This window comes from Solanum lycopersicum, chromosome 11, assembly GCF_036512215.1.
Source record: "Solanum lycopersicum chromosome 11, SLM_r2.1".
NCBI classification, from domain to species: domain Eukaryota; kingdom Viridiplantae; phylum Streptophyta; class Magnoliopsida; order Solanales; family Solanaceae; genus Solanum; species Solanum lycopersicum.
In genome coordinates, this window is record NC_090810.1 from 21,320,032 (window position 1) to 21,342,438 (window position 22,407).

Below are 22,407 nucleotides of genomic sequence, written 5' to 3' on the forward strand. Positions count from 1 at the left end.
CCTTTAAGTTTCAGCCTTGCGACCATACTCCCCCAGAACCCAAAAACTTTGATTTCTCATAAGGTGGCGGCAGAGTCCTAAAAGAAACATCCGTCGATCCCTGGTCAGCATCGTTTATGGTTGAGACTAGGACGGTATCTAATCATCTTCGAGCCCCCAAATTTCATTCTTGGTTAATGAAAATATTCTTGGCAAATGCTTTTGCAGTTGTTCATCTTTCATAAATCCAAGAATTTCACCTCTGACTATGAAATACGAATGCCCCCGACTGTCCTTGTTAATCATTACTCAGATCCTGAAGGCCAACGTAATATGACCGAAATCCTATAATGTTATCCCATTCTAATGTATACAGAGTGTAGGCTTTCTTTGAGCACTCTAATTCTTCAAAGTAACAGCGTCTGAGGCACGACCCGGCCATTAAACGCCATGAGTGCATCGCCCGACAGAAGGGACGAGACGACCGGTGCACATCTAGGGCGGACCAGCCGGCCCTTCCCAAAGTCCAACTACGAGCTTTTTAATTGCAACAACTTAAATATACACTATTGGAGCTGGAATTACCGCGACTGCTGGCACCAGACTTGCCCTCTAATAGATCCTCGTTAAGGGATTTAGATTGTACTCATTCCAATTAGCAGACTCATGGAGCCCAGTATTGTTATTTATTGTCACTACCTCCCCGTGTCAGGATTGGGTAATTTGCACGCCTGCGGCTTTCCTTGGATGTGGTAGCCGTTTCGCAGGCTCCCTCTCCGGAATTGGACCCTAATTCTCCGTCACCCGGCAACACCATGGTAGGCCACTGTCCTACCATCAAAAGTTCATAGGGCAGAAATTTGAATGATGCATCGCCGGCACAATGGCCGTGCGATCCGTCAAGTTATCATGAATCATCGAAGCAACTGGCAGAGCCCGCATTGACCTTTTATATAATAAATGCATCCCTTCTAGAAGTCGGGGTTTGTTGCACGTATTAGCTCTAGAATTAGTACGGTTATGCGAGTAGTAGATACCATCAAACAAAGTATACCTGATTTAACGAGCCATTCGTAGTTTCACAGTCTGAATTTGTTCATACATACACATGCATGGCTTAATCTTTGATACAAGCATATGAATACTGGCAGGATCAACCAGGTAGCACTCCTCAAAAACGTCGCGCGCCGCATGAGACCGGCGTGCCCTTTCGGTCACGGTCGGGTCTAAGGAGAGCGCGATAGTCATTCGCAGGGAGCATTTGTTTTGGGCAGATAGAAGCCGATGAAGGCCCCATGCCCACTATATCTACAGTATCTGAGAATTTGAGGCGCCGCTCACGAATTACGCCATTGTACGACGAAGCGAGGGAAGGCATGGGATGCGAAAGCGTCTTTTGGGTTCACCCCGCACATGGGACTCGAAGGGAGAAAGGCGACCATTTGCACGTGCACAATGCCTAGGCATTAGGTATCCAGCACAAGATTTCGACGTCCGACCATCTTAGATTGCGCTTCATCCGCCACCGAATTGGCATGCGAGTTAAGACGTCGCTTCTCAAAACAGGGATCCAACCTACCAACAAATCCCCAATACCACTCATGCGCCATAGCTGAATAGCTCCGTCAATGCCCGCTCGACATCCACCCCGATGCCCGACATGAGATGTCGTGCAAAGACGCCGATGCCTTCTTTGTAAGGCCAATGCTACACCCGCTGTTGCACTCCTGCCCAAGGGAGTTGAGAATTTAATCACTGCAAAAGATTGTTGGAGGAAGACCAAGGTTCACACAAGGGAACCGCCCACGACGTCGTTCGACCGTGTACGCTGTCCGAATGCGATGATGGCATGCCACGCCCGACGTCGTTTGCCGGTGTTTGCCATTCAAGGGCTATGATGGCATGCCTAGCCCGAAGTTGTTCGAACGTCCGTGCTGCCCAAAGGCGATGATGGCATGCAACGCTCGAAGTCATTCGACCGCGTGTGCTGTCAACAGGCGGTGATGTCATGCCACGCCCGACGTCATTCGACCATGTCTGCTGCCCAAAGGCGATGATGGCATGCCATGCCCGACGTCGTTCGACCGTGTTTTCCGTCCAAGGGAGATGATGGCATGCCAAGCTCGATACCGTCAGACTGTGTGAGCTAGTCCAAAGGCGATGACGGCATGCCACGCCCGACGTCGTTCGACCGTTTGTGCTGCCCAAAGGCGATGATGGCATTCCACGCCCGACGTTGTTCGACCGTGTGTGCTGTCCAAAGGCGGTGATGGCATCTCACGCCCGACGTTGTTCGACCGTGTGTGCTGTCCAAAGGTGGTGATGTCATGCCACGCCTGATGTCGTTCGACCGTGTGTGCTGCCCAAAGGCGATGATGGCATGCCACGCTTGACGTCGTTCGACCGCGTGTGCTGTCAACAGGCGGTGATGTCATCCCATGCCTGACGTTGTTCGACCATGTCTGCTTCCTAAAGGCGATGATGGCATGCCACGCCCAACGTCGTTCGATCGTGTTTTCCGTCCAAGGGCAATGATGGCATGCCAAGCTCGATACCGTCAGACTGTGTGAGCTAGTCCAAAGGCGACGACGGCATGCCACGCCCGACGACGTTCGACCATTTGTGCTGCCCAAAGGCGATGATGGCATGCCATGCCCGACGTCATTCGACCGTGTGTGGTGCCCAAAGGCTATGATGGCATGCTACGCCCGACGTCGTTCGACCGTGTGTGCTGTCCAAAGGCGGTGATGGCATCTCACGCCCGACGTTTTTCGACCGTGTGTGCTGTCCAAAGGTGGTTATGTCATGCCATGCCTGACGTCGTTCGACCGTGGGTGCTGCCCAAATGCGATGATGGCATGCCAAGCCCGATGTCGTTCGACCGTGTGTGCTTTCCAAAGGTAGTGATGGCATGTCACGCCTGACGTCGTACGACCGTGTTTGTCGTCCAAGGGCTATGATGGCATGCCACGCCCGACGTCGTTTTACCGTGTGTTCTGCCCAAAGGAGATGATGGCATGCCACGCCTGACGTCTTTCGAGCGAGTGTGCTGTCCAAAGGCGGTGATGTCATGCCATGGTCGATGCACTTCGACCGTGTGTGCTACCCAAGGGAGGTGATGTCATGCCATGCCCGACATCGTCCGACCGTGTGTCCAAGGGTGCTGATGTCATGCCACGCTAGACGTTGCTGACCGTGTGTGCTGTCCAAGGGCGGTGATGTCATGTCACGCCTGACGTTGCCGACCGTGTGTGTTGTCCAAGGGCGGTGATGTGTTGCCACACCCGACGTCGTCTGACCGTGCATGTAGTCCAAGCAGTGGTGTCATGCCACGCCCGACGTCGTTCAACCGTGTGTTGTCAAAGGGCGGTGATGTCATGCCACGCCCGACACCGCCCGACCTTGCGTGTAGTCCAAGGGTGGTGATGTCATGTCATGCCTGACGTTGTCCGACCGTGTGTGCTGTCCAAGGGCGGTGATGGCATGCCATGCCTGACGTTGTTCGACCGTGTGTGCTGTTTAAGGGGGGTGATGGCATGCCACGCCCGACATCGTCTGACCATGTGTGCTATCTAAGGGTGGTGATGGAATGCCACGCCCGACGTCGTCCTACCATGTGTGCTGTCCACGGGCAGTGATGGCATGCCACGCCTGATGTCACCCGTCTATGTGTGCTGTCCAAGGGTGGTGATGGCATGCCACGGTCGACATCGTATGACCGTTTGTGCTACCAAAAGGCGATGATGTCATGCCACGCCCGACATCGTCTGACCGTGTGTGCTGTCCCAAGACGGTGATGGCATGCCACGCTCTACGTCGTTCGACCGTGTTTCCCTTCCAAGGGCGATGATGGCATGCCACGCCTTACGCCGCCCAACTGTGTCAGCTAGTCCAAAGGCGATTATGTATGCCACGCACGACGTCGTTCAACCTTGTTTGCCGTTCAAGGAATATGATGACATGCCACGGCTGACGTCGTTCGACCGTGTGTGCTATCAAAAGGCCATGATGGCATGCCAGGCCCGACGTCGTTCGACCGTGTATGCTACCAAAAGGTGATGATGCATGCCACACCCGACGTCGTTCGACCGTGTTCGCCGTACAAGGGCGATGATGGCATGCCACGCCCGATGCCATTCGACTGTTTGTGCTGCCCAAAGGTGATGATGGCATGCCACGCCCGAAGCCGTTCGAGCGTGTGCGCTGTCCAAAGGAGGTGATGTCATGCCACGCTCGACGTCTTTCGACTGTGTGTGTTGCCCAAAGGTGATGCTGGCATGCTACGCCCTAAGTCGTTCGACCGTGTGTGCTTCCCAAAGGTAATGTTGGCATGCCACGCCCGACGTGGTTCGACCGTTTGTGCTTCCCAAAGGCGATGATGGCATGCCACGCCCGACGTAGTTCGACCGTGTGTGCTGCCCTAAGGTGATGATGGCATGCCACGCCCGACGTCATTCGACCTTGTGTGCTGTCCAAAGGCGGTGATGGCATGTCACGCCCGACGTCGTTTTACCATGTGTGCTGCCCTTAGGCGGTGATGTCATGCCACGCCTGACGTCACTCGATCGTGTGTGCTGCCCAAAGGCGATGCTGGCATGCCACACCCAACGACGTTCGACCGTGTGTGACGTCCAAGGGTGGTGATGTCATTCCACTCCTGACGTTGTTCGACCGTGCGTGCTGTCAATGGGTGGTGATGTCATGCCAGGCTCGACGTCGTTCGACCGTGTGTGCTGTCCTAGGGCAGTGATGTCATGCCATGCTTGACGTCGTCCGATCGTGCGTACAGTCCTAGGGCGGTGATGTCATGCCACGCTCGACGTCGTTCGACCGTTTGTGCTGCCTAAAGGCAATAATGGCATGCCAAGCCAGACGTCGTTCGATCGTGTGTGCTGCCCAAGGGCGATAATGAAATGTCATGCTCGACGTCGTTTGACCGTGTGGGCTGTCCAAATGCGGTGATGGCATGTCACGCTGACGTCGTTCGACTGTGTTTGCCGTCCAAGGGATATGATGGCATGCCACGCCGGACGTCATTCGATCGTGTGTGCTGCCTAAAGGCGGTGATGGCATGTCACGCCTGACGTCGTTCGACCGTGTTTGCCCTCTAAGGGATATGATATCATGCCACGCCCGATGTTGTCTGACCGTGCGTGCAGTTCAAGGGTGATGATGTCATGCCATGCCACGCGTCATTCTACTGTGTGTGCTGTCTAAAGGTGGTGATGTCATGCCACGCCCCCCGTAGTCTGACCATGCGTGCAGTCCAAGAGCGTTGATCTCATACCACACCCGACGTCGTCCTACCGTGTGTGCTGTCCAAGGAGGTGATGTCATGCCACGCTCGACATCTTTCCACCGTGTGTGCATCCCAAAGGCAATGCTGGCATGCCACGCCCAACGTTGTTCGACGTTGTGCTGCCCAAAGGTGATGTTGGCATGCCACGCCCGACGTCGTTCTACCGTTTTTACTTCCCAAAGGAGATAATGGCATGCCACGCCGACGTAGTTCGACCGTGTGTGCTGCCCAAAGGGGATGACGGCATGCCACGCTCGACGTCATTTGACCGTGTGTGTTGTCCAAAGGCTGTGATGGCATGTCACGCTCGACGTTGTTTGACCGTGTGTGCTGCCCAAATGCGGTGATGTCATGCCATGCCCGACGTCATTCGATCGTGTGTGCTGCCCAAAGGTGATGATGGCATGCCACGCCCAACGACGTTCAACCATGTGTGATGTCCAAGGTTGGTGATGTCATGCCACGCCCAACGTCGTTCGATCGTGCGTGCCGTCCAAGGGCAGTGATGTCATGCCTGGCCCGACGTCATTCGACCGTGTGTGCTGTAGAAGGGCGGTGATGTCATGCCACGCCCGACGTTGTCCGACCGTGCATGCAGTCCTAGGACGGTGATGTCTTGCCACGCCTAACGTCGTTCGACCATTTGTGCTGCCCAAAGGCAATAATGGCATGCCACGCTAGACGTCGTTCGACCGTGTGTGCTGCCCAAAGGCGATAATGGAATGCCACGCTCAACGTCGATCGACCGTGTGTGCTGTCCAAAGGCGGTGTTGGCATGTCACGCTCGACGTCGTTCGACCGTGTGTTCTGTCCAAAGGCGGTGATGTCATGCTACGCCCAACGTCGTTCGACCGTGTGAGCTGCCCAAAGGCGATAATGGCATGCCTTACCCGATGACGTTCGACCGTGTGTGCTGTCCAAAGGCGGTGATGGCATGTCACGCCTGACGTCGTTCGACCGTGTTTGTCGTCCAAGGGATATGATTCCAAGCCACGCCCGACGTCATTCGATCGTGTGTGCTGCCCAATGGCGATGATGGCATGCCACGCCCGACGTCGTTAGACCGTGTGTGCTATCCAAAGGTGGTGATGTCATTCCACACCCGACGTAGTCCGACTGTGTGTGCTTCCCAAGGGCGGTGAGGTCATGCCACGCCCGACGTCGTCCTACCGTGTGTGTTGTCGAAGGGCGGTGATGGCATGCCACGCCCAACGTCATCTGACCGTGTGTGATGTCCTAGGGCGGTGATGGCATGCCACGCCCGACGTCGTTCTTCCGTGTGTGCTGTCCCAAGGCGTTGATGGCATGTCACGCTCTACGTCGTTTGACCGTGTTTCCCGTCCTAGGGTAATAATGGCATGCCACGCCTGATGCCGTCCGACTGTGTCCGCTAGTCCAAAGGCGATGATGGCATGCCACTCCTGACGTCGTACAACCTTGTTTGCCGTTCAAGGGCTATGATGGCACGCCACGCCCGACTTCGTTCGAATGTGTGTGGTGTCCAAGGGCCATGACGGCATGCCACGCCCGACGTCATTTGATCGTGTGTGCTGCCCAAAGGCGATAATGGCATTCCACGACCGACGTCGTTCGACCGTGTTTGCCATCTATGGGCTATGATGGTATGCCACGCCCGACGTCATTAAACCGTGTGTGCTGCCCAAAGGCGATGATGGCATGCCACGCACGACGTCATTCGACCGTGTGTGCTGTACAAAGGTGATGTCATGCCCCACCTGACATAGTCTGACCGTGTGTGCTACCCAAGGGCGGTGATGTCATGCCATTCCCGACGTCGTCCGATCGTGTGCTGTCCTATGGCGGTGATTGCATGTCACGCCCGACGTCGTTCGACCATTTGTGCTGCGTTAAGGCGATTATGGCATGCCACGCCCGACGTAGTTCAACTGTGTGTTCTGCCCAAAGGTGATGATGGCATGCCACGCCCGACGTCATTCGACCGTTTGTGCTACCCAAAGGCGATGATGGCATGCCACGCCCGACGTAGTTCAACCGTCTGTGCTGCCCAAAGGTGATGATGGCATGGCACGCCCGACGTTATTCGACCGTGTGTGCTTTCCAAAGGCGGTGATGGCATCTCGCGCCCGATGTCGTTCGACCATTTGTGCTGCCCATAGCCGATGATGGCATGACACGCCCGACGTAGTTCAACCGTGTGTGTTGCTCAAAGGTGATGATGGCATGCTACGCCCGACTTCGTTCGACCGTGTGTGCTTTCCAAAGGCGGTGATGGCATGTCGCGCCCAACGTTGTTTGACCGTGTGCGCTGTCCAAAGGAGGTGATGTCATGCCACGCTCGACGTCTTTAGACCGTGTGTGTTGACCAAAGGCGATGCTGGCATGCTACGCCCGACGTCGTTCGACCGTGTGTGCTGCCCAAACGTAATGTTGGCATGCCACGCCCCACGTGGTTCGACCGTTTGTGCTTCCCAAAGGCGATGATGGCATGTCACGCCTGACGTAGTTCGACCGTGTGTGCTGCCCAAAGGTGATGATGGCATGCCACGCCCAACGACGTTCGACCGTGTGTGACGTCCAAGGGTTGTGATGTCATGCCACTCCCGACGCTGTTCGGCCGTGCGTGCCGTCCAAGGGCGGTGATGTCATGCTAGGCTCAACGTTGCTCGACCGTGTGTACAGTCCTAGAGCGGTGATGTCATGCCACGCCTGACATCGTTCGACCGTTTGTGCTGCCTTAAAGCTATAATGGCATGCCACGGCAGATGTCGTTCGACCGTGTGTGCTGCCCAAAGGCGATAATGGAATGCCACGCTCGACGTCGTTCAACCGTCTGGGCTGTCCAAAGGCGGTGTTGGCATTTCACGCCCGACGTCGTTCGACCGTGTGTGCTGTCCAAAGGCGGTGATGTCATGTCACGCCCAACGTCGTTTGACCGTGTGTGCTGCCCAAATGCGATGATAGCATGCCACGCCCGACAACATTCGACCGTGTGTGCTATCCAAAGGCGGTGATGGCATGTCACGCCTGACGTCGTTCGACCGTGTTTGCTGTCCAAGGGATATTATGGCATGCCACGCTCGACGTCATTCGTTCGTGTGTGGGGCCCAAAGGCGGTGATGGCATGTCACGCCTGACGTCGTTCGACCGTGTTTGCCCTCCAAGGGATATGATATCATGCCACGCCCGATGTCGTCTGACCGTGCGTGCAGTTTAAGGGCGATGATGTCATGCCATGCCATGCGTAGTTCTACCGTGTGTGCTGTCCAAAGGTAGTGATGTCATGCCACGCCCGCTGTAGTCTGACCATGCGTGTAGTCCAAGAGCGGTGATATCAGACCACGCCCGACGTCGTCCTACCGTGTGTGCTGTCCAAGGGCGGTTATGGCATGCCATGCCCGACGTCGTCCTTCCTTGTGTGCTGTCCTTAGGCGTTGATGGCATGTCACGCCCGACGTCGTTCGACCGAGTGTGCTGTACAAAGGCGGTGATGTCATGCCACGCCTGATGTAGTCCAACCGTGTGTGTTGCCCAAGGGCGGTGATGTTATGCCATGCCCCCCGTTGTCCGACCGTGTGCTGTCCTATGGCAGTGATGTCATGCCACGCCCGACGTCGTTCGACTGTGTGTGCTTTTCAAAGGACAGATGGCATGCCACGCCCGACGTCTTTCGACCGTTTGTGCTGCCCAAAGATGATTATGGCATGCCACGCCCGACGTCGTTCGACCGTGTGCGCTATCCAAAGAAGGTGATGTCATGCCACGCCCGACGTCTTTCGACTATGTGCTGCCCAAAGGCGATGCTGGCATGCCACGTCCGACGTCGTTTGACCGTGTGTGCTGCCCAAAGGTGATGTTTTCATGCCACGCTCGACGTCGTTCATCTTTTTGTGCTTCCCAAAGGCGATGATGGCATGCCACGCCTGATGTAGTTCGACTGTGTGTGCTGCCCAAAGGCGATAATGGAATGCCACACTCGACGTCGTTTGACTGTGTGTGGTGTCCAAAGGAGATGATGGCATGCCACGCCCGACGTCGTTCGACCGTGTGTGCTGTACAAAGGCGGTGATGTCATGCGACGCCTGAAGTAGTCTGACCGTGTGTGCTGCCCAAGGGCGGTGATGTCATGCCATGCCCGACATTGTCCGATCGTGTACTGTCCAAAGGCGATGATGGCATGCCACGCTCGACGTAGTTCAACCGTGTGTGCTGCCCAAAGGTGATAATGTCATGTTACGCCCGACGTCATTCTTCCGTGTGTGCTGTCCCAAGGTGTTGATGGCATGCCACACTCTACGTCGTTCGATCATGTTTCCCGTCCAAGGGTATTGATGGCATGCCACGCCCGACGCCGTCTGAGTGTGTCAACTAGTCCAAAGGCGATGATGGCATGCCATGCCTCACGTCGTTCAACCTTGTTTGCCGTTCAAGGGAAATGATTGCATGCCACGCCCGACTTCGTTCGACCGTGTGTGGTGTCTAAGGGCCATGACGGCGTGCCACGCCCGACGTCGTTTGACCGGGTGTGCTGCCCAAAGGCGATGATGGCATTACACGACCGACGTCGTTCGACCGTGTTTGCCATCTATGGGCTATGATGGTATGCCACGCCCGACGTCATTCAACCGTGTGTGCTGCCCAAAGGCGATGATGGCATGCCACGCACGACGTCATTCGACCGTGTGTGCTGTACAAAGGTGATGTCATGCCCCGCTTGACATAGTCTGACCGTGTGTGCTACCCAAGGGCGGTGATGTCATGCCATTCCCGACGTCGTCCGATCGTGTGTTGTCCTATGGCGGTGATTGCATGTCACGCCCGACGTCGTTCGACCATTTGTGCTGCGTTAAGGCGATTATGGCATACCACGCTCGACGTAGTTCAACCGTGTGTTCTGCCCAAAGGTGATAATGGCATGCCACGCCCGACGTCATTCGACCAATTGTGCTACCCAAAGGCGATGATGGCATGCCACGCCCGACGTAGTTCAACCGTGTGTGCTGCCCAAAGGTGATAATGGCATGCTACGCCCGACGTCATTCGACCGTGTGTGCTTTCCAAAGGCGATGATGGCATCTCGCGCCCGATGTCGTTCGACCATTTGTGCTGCCCATAGGCGATGATGGCATGACACGCCCGTCGTAGTTCAACCGTGTGTGTTGCCCAAAGGTGATGATGGCATGCCACGCCCGACTTCGTTCGACCGTGTGTGCTTTCCAAAGGCGGTGATGGCATGTCGCGCCCAACGTTGTTCGACCGTGTGCGCTGTCCAAAGGAGGTGATGTCATGCCATGCTCAACGACTTTCGACCGTGTGTGTTGACCAAAGGCGATGCTGGCATGCTACGCCCGACGTCGTTCGACCGTGTGTGCTGCCCAAACGTGATGTTGGCATGCCACGCCCGACGTGGTTCGACCGTTTGTGCTTCCCAAAGGCGATGATGGCATGTCACGCCCGACGTAGTTCGACCGTGTGTGCTGCCCAAAGGTGATGATGGCATGCCACGCCCGACGTCATTCGACCTTGTGTGCTGTCCAAAGGCGGTGATGACATGTCATGCTCGACTTCGTTTGACTGTGTGTGCTGCCCAAAGGCGGTGATGTCATGCCACGCCCGACGTCATTCGATCGTGTGTGCTGCCCAAAGGCGATGATGGCATGCCACGCCCAACGACGTTCGACCGTGTGTGACGTCCAAGGGTTGTGATGTCATGCCACTCCCGACGTCGTTCGACCATGCATGCCGTCCAAGGGCGGTGATGTCATGACAGGCTCGACGTCGCTCGATCGTGTGTACAGTCCTAGGGCGGTGATGTCATGCCACGCCTGACATCGTTCGACCGTTTGTGCTGCCTTAAAGCTATAATGGCATGCAACCACAGACGTCGTTCGACCGTGTGTGCTGCCCAAAGGCGATAATGAAATGTCACGCTCAACGTCGTTCGACCGTGTGGGCTGTCCAAAGGCGGTGTTGGCATTTCACGCCCGACGTCGTTCGACCGTGTGTGCTGTCCAAAGGCGGTGATGTCATGCCACGCCCAACGTCGTTCAACCGTGTGTGCTGCCCAAAGGCGATGATAGCATGCCACGCCCGACGACGTTCGACCGTGTGTGCTGTCCAAAGGCGTTGATGGCATGTCACGCCTGACGTCGTTCGACCGTGTTTGCCGTCCAAGGGATATTATGGCATGCCACGCCTGACGTCATTCGATCGTGTGTGGTGCCCAAAGGCGGTGATCGCATGTCACGCCTGACGTCGTTCGACCGTGTTTGCCCTCCAAGGGATATGATATCATGCCACGCCCGATGTCGTCTGACCGTGCGTGCAGTTCAAGGGCGATGATATCATGCCATGCCACGCGTAGTTCTACCGTGTGTGCTGTCCAAAGGTAGTGATGTCATGTCACGCCCGCTCTAGTCTGACCATGCGTGTAGTCCAAGAGCGGTGATATCATACCACGCCCGACGTTGTCCTACCGTGTGTGCTGTCCAAGGGCGGTTATGGCATGCCACGCCCGATGTCATCCTTCTTTGTGTGCTGTCCTTAGGCGTTGATGGCATGCCATGCCGATGTCATTCGACCGTGTGTGCTGCCCAAAGGCGATGATGGCATGCCACTCCTGACATCGTTCGACCGTGTGTGCTGTCCAAAGGCGGTGATGTCATGCCATACTCGACGTAGTCCGACCGTGTGTGCTGCCCAAGGGCAGTGATGTCATGCCATGCCCGATGTCGTCCGACCATGCGTGCTGTCCAACAGCGGCGATGCCGACGTTGCCGACTGTGTGTGCTGTCCAAAGGCGGTGATGTCATGCTAGGCTTGATGTCGTCTGACCGTGCGTACAGTTTAATGGCGATGAAGTTATGCCATACCACGCGTCGTTCTACCGTGTGTGCTGTCCAAAGGTGGTGATGTCATGCCACGCCCAACGTAGTCCGTCCATGCGTGCAGTCCAAGAGCGGTGATCACATACCATGCCCGATGTCGTCCTACCGTGTGTGCTATCCAAGGGCTGTGATGGCATGCCACGCCCGACGTCATCCGACCCTCTGTGCTGCCCAAAGGAGATAATTGCATGCCACGCCCGACGTCGTCCTTCCTTGTGTGCTTTCCTTAGGCATTGATGGCATGCCACGCTCTACGTCATTCGACTGTGTTTCCCGTCCAAGGGCGATGATGGCATGTCATGCCCGACATCCTCCGACTGTGTCAGCTAGTCCAAAGGCGATGAAGGCATGCCACGCCTGACGGCATTCAACCTTGTTTGCCGTTCAAGGGCTATGATGGCATGCCACGCCCGACTTCGTTCGACTGTGTGTGCTGTCTAAAGGCGGTGATGGCATGTCACGCCCAACGTCGTTTGACCGTGTGTGCTGCCCAAAGGCGGTGATTTCATACCACACCCGACGTCTTTCGACCGTGTGTGCTTCCCAAAGGCAAGATGGCATGCCACGCCCGACGTCGTTCGACCAAGTGTGTTGTCCAAAGGCGGTGATGGCATGTCACGCCTGACGTCGTTCGACCGTGTTTGCCGACCATGGGCAATTATGGCATGCCCCGCCAGACGTCGTTCGATCGTGTGTGTTACCCAAAGGTGATGATGGCATGCCACGCCCGATGAAGTTCGACCATGTGTGTTGTACAAAGGCGGTGATGTCATGCCACGCCTGACGTAGTCCAGCCGTGTGTGTTTCCCAAGGGCGGTGATATTATGCCATGCCCGACGTCGTCTGACCGTGTGCTGACCTATGGCGGTGATGTCATGGCACGCCCTACGTTGCCGATTGTCTATGCTATCCAAGGGTGGTGATGTCATGCCACGCCCGATGTCGTTTGACCGTGCTTGCCGTCCAAGGGTGGTGATGTCATGCCACGCCCGACGTCGTTCGACCGTGTGTGCTTCCCAAAGGCAAGATGGCATGCCACGCCCGACGTCGTTCGACCGGGTGTGCTGTACGAAGGCGGTGATGGCATGCCACGCCTGACGTAGTCCGACCGTGTGTGCTGCCCAAGGGCAGTGATGTCATGCCATGCCCGACGTCGTCCGATCGTGTGCTGTCCTATGGGGATGATGTCATGCCATGCCCGACCATGCGTGCAGTCCAAGAGCGGTGATGGCATGCCACGCCCGACGTCATCCGATCGTGTGTGTTGTCCAAAGGCGGTGATGTCATGCCATGCTCGACGTAGTCCGACCATGTGTGCTGCCCAAGGGCGGTGATGTCATGCCATGCCCGATGTCGTCCGACCATGCGTGCTGTCCAAATGCGGCGATGCCGATGTTCCCGACTGTGTGTGCTGTCCAAAGGCAAGGATATCATGCCACGCTTGATGTCGTCTGACCGTGCGTGCAGTTCAAGGGCGATGATGTCATGCCATGCTACGCGTAGTTCTACCGTGTGTGTTGTCCAAAGGTGGTGATTTCATGCCATGCCCGACGTAGTCCGTCCATGCGTGCAGTCCAAGAGCGATGATCTCATACCACGCCCGACGTCGTCCTACCGTGCGTGCTGTCCAAGGACAGTGATGGCATGCCACGCCCGACGTCATCCGACCATGTGTGCTGTCCAAGGGCGGTGATGGTATGCTACTCCAGACGTCGTCCGACCGTCTGTGCTGCCGAAAGGAGATAATAGCATGCCACGCCCGACGTTGTCCTTCCTTATGTGCTGTCCTTAGGCGTTGATGGCATGCCACGCTCTACGTCGTTCGACCGTGTTTCCCGTCCAAGGGCGATGATGGCATGTCACGCCCGACGCCGTCCGACTGTGTCAGCTAGTCCAAAGGCGATGATGGCATGCCACGCCTGATGTCATTCATTCTTGTTTGTCGTTCAAGGGCTATGATTGCATGCCACGCCCGACTTCGTTCGACCGTGTGTGCGGTCTAAAAGCGGTGATGGCATGTCACGCCCGACGTCGTTTGACCATGTGTGCTGCCCAAAGGTGGTGATGTCATACCACACCCGACGTCTTTCGACCGTGTGTGCTTCCCAAAGGCAACATGGCATTCCACAACCGACGTCGTTCGACCGTGTGTGTTGTCCAAAGGCGGTGATGGCATGTCACGCCCGACGTCGTTTGACCATGTGTGCTACCCAAAGGCGATGATGTCATACCACACCGACGTCTTTCGACCGTGTGTGCTTCCCAAAGGCAACATGGCATTCCACAACCGACGTCGTTCGACCGTGTGTGTTGTCCAAAGGCGGTGATGGCATGTCACGCCTGACGTCGTTCGACCGTGTTTGCCGTCCATTGGATATTATGGTATGCCTTGCCAGACGTCGTTCGATCGTGTGTGCTGCCCAAAGGCAATGATGGCATGCCACGCCAGACGTCCTTCGATCGTGTGTGTTGCCCAAAGGCGATGATGGCATGCCACGCCCGACGTCGTTCGACCGTGTGTGCTGTAAAAAGGCGGTGATGTCATGCCACGCCTGACGTAGTCCAACCATGTGTGTTGCCCAAGGGCGGTGATGTTATGCCATGCCCGACGTCGTCCGACCGTGTGCTGTCCTATGGCGGTGATTTCATACCACGCCCTACGTTGCCGATTGTCTGTGCTGTCCAAGGGTGGTGATGTCATGCCACGCCCGATGTCATTTGACCGTGCGTGCCGTCCAAGGGCGGTGATGTCATGCCACGCCGGACGTCGTTCGATCGTGTGTGCTTCCTAAAGACAAGATGGCATGCCATGCCCGACGTCGTTCGACCATTTGTGCTGCCCTAAGGTGATGATGGCATGCCACGCCCGACGTCGTTCGACCGTGTGTGCTTTCCAAAGGAGGTGATGGCATGTCGCGCTTGAAGTCGTTCGACCGTGTGCGCTGTCCAAAGGAGGTGATGTCATGTCACGCCCGACGTAGTCCGACTGTGTGTGCTGCCCAAGGGCGGTGAGGTCATGCCACGCCCGACGTCGTCCTACCGTGTGTGTTGTCGAAGGGCGGTGATGGCATGCCACGCCCGACGTCATCTTACCATGTGTGATGTCCAAGGGCGGTGATGGCATGCCACGCCCGACGTCGTCCGATTGTTTGTGCTGCCCAAAGGCGATGATAGAATGCCACGCCCGATGTCGTTCTTCCGTGTGTGCTGTCCCAAGGCGTTTATGGCATGTCACGCTCTACATTGTTCGACCGTGTTTCCCGTCCAAGGGCGATGATGGCATGCCACCCCTGACGTCGTTCAACCTTGTTTGCCGTTCAAGGGCTATGATGGCACGCCACGCCCGACTTCATTCGAATATGTGTGCTGTCCAAGGGCAGTGATGGCATGCCACGCCCGACGTCATCCGACCATGTGTGCTGTCCAAGGGCGGTGATGGTATGCTATGCCAGACGTCGTCTGACCGTCTGTGCTGCCCAAAGGAGATAATAGCATGCCACACCCGACGTCGTCCTTCCTTGTGTGCTGTCCGTAGGCGTTGATGGCATGCCACGCTCTACGTCGTTCGACCGTGTTTCCCGTCAAAGGGCGATGATGGCATGTTACGCCTGACGCCTTCCGACTGTGTCAGCTAGTCAAAAGGCGATGATGGCATGCCACGCCTGACGTCATTCAACCTTGTTTGTCGTTCAAGGGCTATGATGGCATGCCACGCCCGACTTCATTCGACCGTCTGTGCTTTCTAAAAGCGGTGATGGCATGTCATGCCCGACGTCGTTTGACCGTGTGTGCTTCCCAAAGGCGGTGATGTCATACCACGCCCAACGTCATTCGACAGTGTGTGCTTCCCAAAGGCAAGATGGCATGCCACGCCCGACGTCGTTCGACCGTGTGCGTTGTCCAAAGTCGGTGATGCCATGTCACGCCTGACGTTGTTCGACCGTGTTTGCCGTCCATGGACTAATATGGCATGCCCCGCCAGACGTCCTTCGATCGTGTGTGTTGCCCAAAGGCGATGATGGCATGCCACGCCCGACGTCGTTCGACCGTGTGTGCTGTACAAAGGCGGTGATGTCATGCCACGCCGGACGTAGTCCAACCATGTGTTTTGCTCAAGGGCGGTGATGTTATGCCATGCCCGACGTCGTCCGACTGTGTGCTGTCCTATGGCGGTAATGTCATACCACGCCCTACGTTGTCGATTGTCTATGCTGTCCAAAGGTGATGATGGCATGCCACGCCCGACGTCATTCGACCATTTGTGCTACCCAAAGGCGATGATGGCATGCCACGCCCGACGTAGTTCAACCGTTTGTGCTGCCCAAAGGTGATGATGGCATGCCACGCCCGACCTCATTCGACCGTGTGTGCTTTCCAAAGGCGGTGATGGCATCTCGCGCCCGATGTCGTTCAACCGTGTGTGCTTCCCAAAGGCGATGATGGCATGTCACGACCGACGTAGTTCGACCGTGTGTGCTACCCAAAGGTGATGATGGCATGCCACGCCCAACGACGTTCGACCGTGTGTAACGTCCAAGGGTTGTGATGTCATGCCACTCCCGACGCCGTTCGACCGTGCGTGCCGTCCAAGGGCGGTGATGTCATGCTAGGCTCGACGTTGCTCGACCGTGTGTACAGTCCTAGAGCGGTGATGTCATGCCTCGCCTGACATCGTTCGACCGTTTGTGCTGCCTTAAAGCTATAATGGCATGCCACGACAGATGTCGTTCGACCGTGTGTGCTGCCCAAAGGTGATAATTGAATGCCACGCTCGACGTCGTTCGACCGTCTGGGCTGTCTAAAGGCGGTGTTGGCATTTCACGCCCGACGTCGTTCGACCGTGTGTGCTGTCCAAAGGCGGTGATGTCATGCCACGCCCAACGTCATTTGACCGTGTGTGCTGCCCAAATGCGATGATAGCATGCCACGCCTGACGACGTTCGACCGTGTGTGCTATCCAAAGGCGGTGATGGCATGTCACGCCTGACGTCGTTCGACCGTGTTTGCTGTCCAAGGGATATAATGGCATGCCACGCTCGACGTCATTCGATCGTGTGTGGTGCCCAAAGGCGGTGATGGCATGTCACGGCTGACGTCGTTCGACCGTGTTTGCCCTCCAAGGGATATGATCATGCCACGCCCGATGTCGTCTGACCGTGCGTGCAGTTCAAGGGCGATGATGTCATGCCATGCAATGCGTAGTTCTACCGTGTGTGCTGTCCAAAGGTAGTGATGTCATGCCACGCCCGCTGTAGTCTGACCATGCGTGTAGTCCAAGAGCGGTGATATCATACCACGCCCGACGTCGTCCTACCATGTGTGTTGTCCAAGGGCGGTTATGGCATGTTATGCCCGACGTTGTCCTTCCTTGTGTGCTGTCCTTAGGCGTTGATGGCATGCCACGCCCGACGTCGTTCGACCGAGTGTGCTGTACAAAGGCGGTGATGTCATGCCACGCCTGACGTAGTCCAACCGTGTGTGTTGCCCAAGGGCGGTGATGTTATGCCATGCCCCCCGTCGTCCGACCGTGTGCTGTCCTATGGCAGTGATGTCATGCCACGCCCGACGTTGTTTGACCGTGCGTGCCGTCCAAGGGCGGTGATGTCATGCCACGCCCGACGTCGTTCGACCGTGTGTGCTTTTCAAAGGCAAGATGGCATGCCACGCCCGACGTCTTTCGACCGTTTATGCTGCCCAAAGATGATGATGGCATGCCACGCCCGACGTCGTTCGACCGTGTGCGCTGTCCAAAGAAGGTGATGTCATGCCACGCTCGACGTCTTTCGACTATGTGCTGCCCAAAGGCGATGCTGGCATGCCACGCCCGACGTCGTTTGACCGTGTGTGCTGCCCAAAGGTGATGTTTTCATGCCACGCCCGACGTCGTTCATCTTTTTGTGCTTCCCAAAGGCGATGATGGCATGCCACGCCTGATGTAGTTCGACCGTGTGTGCTGCTTAAAGGCGATAATGGAATGCCACACTCGACGTCGTTTGACTGTGTGTGGTGTCCAAAGGCGATGATGGCATGCCACGCCCGACGTCGTTCGACCGTGTGTGCTGTACAAAGGCGGTGATGTCATGCGACGCCTGAAGTAGTCTGACCGTGTGTGCTGCCCAAGGGCGGTGATGTCATGCCATGCCCGACATTGTCCGATCGTGTGCTGTCCAAAGGCGATGATGGCATGCCACGCCCGACGTAGTTCAACCGTGTGTGCTGCCCAAAGGTGATAATGTCATGTTACGCCCGACGTCATTCTTCCGTGTGTGCTATCCCAAGGTGTTGATGGCATGCCACACTCTATGTCGTTCGATCATGTTTCCTGTCCAAGGGTATTGATGGCATGCCACACCCGACGCCGTCTGAGTGTGTCAGCTAGTCCAAAGGCGATGATGGCATGCCACGCCTCACGTTGTTCAACCTTGTTTGTCGTTCTAGGGAAATGATGGCATGCCACGCCCGACTTCGTTTGACCGTGTGTGGTGTCCAAGGGCCATGACGGCATGCCACGCCCGACGTCGTTCGACCGGGTGTGCTGCCCAAAGGCGATGATGGCATTCCACGACCGACGTCATTCGACCGTGTTTGCCATCTATGAGCTATGATGGTATGCCACGCCCGACGTCATTCAACCGAGTGTGCTGCCCAAAGGCGATGATGGCATGCCACGCACGACGTCATTCGACCGTGTGTGCTGTACAAAGGTGATGTCATGCCCCGCCTGACATAGTCTGACCGTGTGTGCTACCCAAGGGCGGTGATGTCATGACATTCCCGACGTCGTCCAATCGTGTGCTGTCCTATGGCGGTGATTGCATGTCACGCCCGACGTCGTTCGACCATTTGTGCTGCGTTAAGGCGAATATGGCAGTCCACGCCCGACGTAGTTCAACCGTGTGTTCTGCCCAAAGGTGATGATGGCATACCACGCCCGACGTCATTCGACCGTTTGTGCTACCCAGAGGCGATGATGGCATGCCACGCCCGACGTAGTTCAACCCTGTGTGCTGCCCAAAGGTGATGATGGCATGCCACGCTCGACGTCATTCGACCGTGTATGCTTTCCAAAGGCAGTGATGGCATCTCGCGCCCGATGTCGTTCGACCATTTGTGCTGCCCATAGGCGATGATGGCATGACACGCCCGACGTAGTTCAACCGTGTGTGTTGCCCAAAGGTGATGATGGCTTTCCACGCTCGACTTCGTTCGACCGTGTGTGCTTTCCAAAGGCGGTGATGGCATGTCGCGCCCAACGTTGTTCGACCGTGTGCGCTGTCCAAAAGAGGTGATGTCATGCCACGCTCGACGACTTTCGACCGTGTGTGTTGACCAAAGGCGATGCTGGCATACTACGCCCGACGTCGTTCGACCGTGTGTGCTGCCCAAACGTGATGTTGGCATGCCACGCCCGACGTGGTTCGACCGTTTGTGCTTCCCAAAGGCGATGATGGCATGTCACGCCCGACGTAGTTCGACCGTGTGTGCTGCCCAAAGGTGATGATGGCATGCCACGCTCGACGTCATACGACCTTGTGTGCTGTCCAAAGGCGGTGATGACATGTCATGCCCGACTTCGTTTGACTGTGTGTGCTGTCCAAAGGCGGTGATGTCATGCCACGCCCGACGTCATTCGATCGTGTGTGCTGCCCAAAGGCGATGATGGCATGCCACGCCCAACGACGTTCGACCGTGTGTGATGTCCAAGGGTTGTGATGTCATGCCACTCCCGACGTCGTTCGACCGTGCGTGCCGTCCAAGGGCGGTGATGTCATGACAGGCTCGACGTCGCTCGACCGTGTGTACAGTCCTAGGGCGGTGATGCCATGCCACGCCTGACATCGTTCGACCGTTTGTGCTGCCTTAAAGCTATAATGGCATGCCACCACAGACGTCATTCGATCGTGTGTGGTGCCCAAAGGCGGTGATGGCATGTCACGCCTGACGTCGTTCGACCGTGTTTGCCCTCCAAGGGATATGATATCATGCCACGCCCTATGTCGTCTGACCGTGCATGCAGTTCAAGGGCGATGATGTCATGCCATGCCACGCGTAGTTCTACCGTGTGTGCTGCCCAAAGGCGGTGATGTCATACCACGCCCGACGTCATTCGACCGTGTGTGCTTCCCAAAGACAAGATGGCATGCCACGCCCGACGTCGTTCGACCGTGTGCGTTGTCCAAAGGCGGTGATGGCATGTCACGCCTGACGTCGTTCGACCGTGTTTGCCGTCCATGGGCTATTATGGCATGCCCCGCCAGACGTCGTTCGATCGTGTGTGTTGCCCAAAGGCGATGATGGCATGCCACGCCCGACGTCGTTCGACCGTGTGTGCTGTACAAAGGCGGTGATGTCATGCCACGCCGGACGTAGTCCAACCATGTGTGTTGCCCAAGGGCGGTGATGTTATGCCATGCCCGACGTCGTCTGACCGTGTGCTGTCCTATGGCGGTGGTGTCATACCACGCCCTACGTTGCCGATTGTCTATGCTGTCCAAGGGTGGTGATGTCATGCCACGCCCGATATCTTTTGACCGTGCGTGCCGTCCATGGGCGGTGATGTCATGCCACGCCCGACGTCGTTCGACTGTGTGTTCTTCCCAAAGGCAAGATGGCATGCCACGCCCGATGGCGTTCGACCATTTGTGCTGCCCAAAGGTGATGATGGCATGCCACGCCCGACGTCGTTCGACCGTGTGTGCTTTCCAAAGGTGGTGATGGCATGTCGCGCTCGACGTCGTTCGACCGTGTGTACTGTCCAAAGGAGGTGATGTCATGCCACGCCCGACGTCGTCCTTCCGTGTGTGCTGTCCCAAGGCGTTGATGGCATTCCACGCTCTACATCATTCGACCATGTGTCCTGTCGAAGGGCGATGCTGGCATGCCACGCCCGACGCCGTCCGATGGTGTCAGCTAGTCCAAAGGCGATGATGACATGCCACGCCCGACGTCATTCAACCTTGTTTGCCGTTCAATGGCTATAATGGCATGCCACGACCGAGTTCGTTCGATCGTGTGTGGTGTCCAAGGGCCATGATGGCATGCCATGCCCGACGATGTCGACCGTGCATACTGCCCAAAGGAGATGATGGAATTCCACACCCGACATCATTCGACCGCGTTTGCCGTCCAAGGGCAACGATGGCATGCAACGCCTGATGTCGTTCGACCGTTTGTGCTGCCCAAAGGTGATGATGACATGCCATGCCCAGCGTTGTTCGACCGTGTGTGCTGTCCAAAGGTGGGGATGGCATGTCACGCCTTACGTCGTTCGACCGTGTGTGCTGTCAAAAAGCGGTGATGTCAAGCCACGCTCGACGTCTTTCGACTGTGTGTGCTACCTTAAGGCGATGCTGGCATGCCACGCCCGACGTCGTTCGACCGTGTGTGTTGCCCAAAGGTGATGATGGAATGCCACGCCCGACGTCGTTCGACCGTTTGTGCTGCCTAAAGGTGATGATGGAATGCCATGCCCAGCGTCGTTCGACCGTGTGTGCTGTCCAAAGGCGGTGATGTCATGTCACGCCTGATGTCGTTTGACCGTGTTTGCCGTCCATGGGCTATGATGGCATGCCACGCCCGACGTCGTTCGACCGTGTGTGCAGCCCAGAGGAGATGATGGCATGCCACGCCCGGCGTCGTTCAACCGTTGGTGCTGCCCAAAGGCGATGATTGCATGCCACGCCCGACGTAGTTAGACTGTGTGTGCTGCCCAAAGGTGATGATTGCATGCCACGCCCGACGTTGTTCGACCGTGTGCGCTGTCCAAAGGCGGTGATGATATGTCACGCCAAACGTCGTTTGACTGTGTGTGCTGTCCAAAGGCGGTGATGTCATGCCACGCCTGACGTCTTTCGACTGTGTGCGGCCCAAAGGCGATGATAGCATGCCCTACCTGACGTCGTTCGACCGTGTCTGCTGTCCAAAGGCGGTGATGGCATGTCATGCCTAACGTCGTTCGACCGTGTTTGCCGTCCATAGTGTGACGTCCCGCCATCCATTCAGGCTGAACGCCACCCAACTGGGCAGCCAGCAGGCGCAGCAGGCGCAAGGGTGCAGGCTGACCAAGCAGGTCAGCAGCCAAGGGGGCCAGCATCAAGTGAAGAGACAGCCGTTACAACAGTTTCAGCTGTTACGGCAGTTACAACCGTTACAGCTGTTACACATGGTAGTGGGGCGGCAGTTTCGTCAGTTTCAAGCTTTTGAGAGGCTTGTGCAGATCATGGGGCAGACTAGGAGCATCTAGGAGTCCTTTTTGGAAGACTT